The sequence below is a fragment of the Podarcis raffonei genome, chromosome 13, assembly GCF_027172205.1.
Source record: "Podarcis raffonei isolate rPodRaf1 chromosome 13, rPodRaf1.pri, whole genome shotgun sequence".
Taxonomy (NCBI): domain Eukaryota; kingdom Metazoa; phylum Chordata; class Lepidosauria; order Squamata; family Lacertidae; genus Podarcis; species Podarcis raffonei.
In genome coordinates this window covers 13405102-13407780 of record NC_070614.1, presented here as the reverse complement: position 1 = coordinate 13407780, position 2679 = coordinate 13405102, and the positions used below count along the sequence as shown (strand labels likewise).

The following is a 2679-nucleotide window of genomic DNA, read 5'->3' as shown; positions in this document are numbered from 1 at the left end:
GGACATGCAATGAAATTCAACCAAGGGGAAGCGAGAAAGTCACTTAACAATGTTAATAAGAGTACCGGTAATTTTCAATAAGGCTATGATTTATGTTTGTCTTATGTGTTTGTTTATAATGTTGTGAAAACCAAAAAATAATTTTGGGGGGGAAAAGAAATAAAAAGAAAACTTGCATCTGGAGAATGCAAAGTTCCAGGTAATTCTTTGTGGCCTCTGCCACCTTTTATTGACAAATTGAGCTGGAATAACTAAAAATGCACGAATCCTAGAGGAGCGGCAGGACGTGCCCTGGGATCAACCGGGGAGCTGCGTTTATTGGGGGGCCCCTCGTTTTGCAAACCGATGGGAAACCAGTTGAGAAACAAAAGACACCGCCGTCCCTGGGTGGGCTCGAACCACCAACCTTTCGGTTAACAGCCGAACGCGCTAACCGATTGCGCCACAGAGACCGGCTTGCGGCGAGGAAGCGCTTGCCCTGCATTGCTAACTCCGAAGCCTAGTTAAAAAAAAAAATAGACAACGGTTCTGGATTCGACCGCTGGAGGCGGAGTGAGATTGGAAAGGTTTGGAAGAAAAGCCAGCGCGCAACACGGTCTTCAGGTTGTGGCTGGTAGTGCAATGGATACTTAGGCAGACTGCAGAAAGAAAATGCATGCAAAAAAATTGGTATACCGTATTCTATTCTATTCTATTCTCCTTTTTCTGATTTTTTTTTTGGGGGGGTACATGGCTGTCTTTTTTAAAGCAATCTTCGCATGCAAGAGCTGGCATTGCTGCAGATTGCAAAATCAGCCTTCCTCTTCTACCGCTGCCATTCACGCGCCACGCACTGCGCTCGCCTCGCTCTTGCAGAGATAAAGGCGCTCTCTCCACGCAAGATCCTGCTCCACGCGTGTCTTGTTGTGTCATGTGCGTGGTGGGCCAGCAGAGGGCGCGCCTCCTTCCTGCTCTTTGAACAGCATCCCCAGGGCTGGCGCAATAGCAGGTCCCTATCAGGTCTCAGCGTGGAAAGCCTATATTATAAAAATCCTCTTCCATTGCTTTTTGTTCCCCCTCCTAAAGCCAACCTTTTGTTTTCAGCCCCCCCCGTTATTTTATTTTCATTTCCCTTATTCCTCCTACACCACCTTTATTTTCTTGATAAAGAAAATAATTTAAACAAAAATTAGCATTTGTTGGGGATTTTCTTGTGTTGCTTTATTATCCTTGGGTGATTCTCAGAGTCTGCTCACTCTCAGAGCGAAAATATTCAAAAACAAAAAAAGTTGGGACAGCTCAGTCGGTAGAGCATGAGAGTCTTAATCTTAGGTTCGTGGGTTCGAGCCCCACTCTGGGCAAAATGTTTTCCTGCGTTACAGGTGGGTTGGACTAGATGACTCTCGTTGTCCCTTCCAACTCTACCATTCTGTGTTCCTGAGTACCGGTATCTGTTGACTTAGGTTATTTTCCTGTGTAGTTGCTGGCTATTTTTATATTATTATTATTATTATTATTATTATTATTATTATTATTATTATTATTATTATTACTACTACTACTACTACTACTACTACTATTGCATTGTGCCTTTTCGACAGCCCCCCTCCAATGTTTGTTTGTTTAAATATCCTTTGCCAGTTGTGCTGTTGAACTTCTTGTTCCAGGTAGATAAATGTAGGTGGTATCTTTCTTGGAGTCAGTTTTGGTTTGACTGGGGCTGTGGGAACTTGTTCTGGTCAGTTCCGGATGGTGTTAAGACTCCATCAGCCCCCAGTAGCGTGGGAACTGCAGTTCCCTAACCCGGGTTGGTATGCAAGGTTTTGTGTTACACAGAATTCTTGGTCAGGCAGAAGAGAAAAGACGGTGGAGAGGCTGTCCCTAAACTGTCAGTCTCTGCACCAGTTGAGGGTGCAGAATTAGAGCCATCTCCATCAGCCCCCAGTAGCGTGGGAACTGTAGTTCCCTAACCCGGGTTGGTGTGCAAGCTTTTGTGTTACACAGAATTCTGGGTCAGGCAGAAGAGAAAAGACGGTGGAGAGGCTGTCCCTAAACTGTCAGTCTCTGCACCAGTTGAGGGTGCAGAATTAGAGCCATCTCCATCAGCCCCCAGTAGCGTGGGAACTGTAGTTCCCTAACCCGGGTTGGTGTGCAAGCTTTTGTGTTACACAGAATTCTGGGTCAGGCAGAAGAGAAAAGACGGTGGAGAGGCTGTCCCTAAACTGTCAGTCTCTGCACCAGTTGAGGGTGCAGAATTAGAGCCGTGAAGAGTCCTTCTGGGCTGTGTAACAGACCTGGATAAAACGACTTCACTTCTCCACGCCATTATTCGAAAGCGACCTGTCTAGCCAAAGAATTTCGACAATGATCACAATTCATAAAGTGACGCGCCCAGTCTATGGAGGTGACCTGTATGTATAACCAACAACCTCAATCGGTTAGAGTCCATTGCGGGGTGTGGACATCAGATACACCCTTTGCTTTCACTTGTCAGGCGACAGGCAAAAATTCAACGGGTGCAGCTTTTTCCCCGTTGCAGCGTGGCGAAAGGTGGCGCTTGTCCCCCAAGGAACGCCTCTGGATCAAGAAAATGTTTAAAAATAAGATTGCGGGTTTAGGGGATGAAAACTTCACCCTGGTGTGGCCTGCCTTAGATTAATTCAGATCCTCTCCAATTTCTGCATCGATTCTCAACTGTTC

At 45.9% G+C, this 2679-nt stretch overlaps 1 non-coding gene across 1 annotated transcript; it reads right to left on the bottom strand.

Moving 5' to 3' along the window:
• Nucleotides 1-378: 378 nt before the first annotated feature.
• On the bottom strand, nt 379-452 carry TRNAN-GUU (transfer RNA asparagine (anticodon GUU)). Its single transcript has one exon. It is a non-coding gene; the product is annotated as a tRNA-Asn (tRNA).
• Nucleotides 453-2679: the final 2227 nt, after the last annotated feature.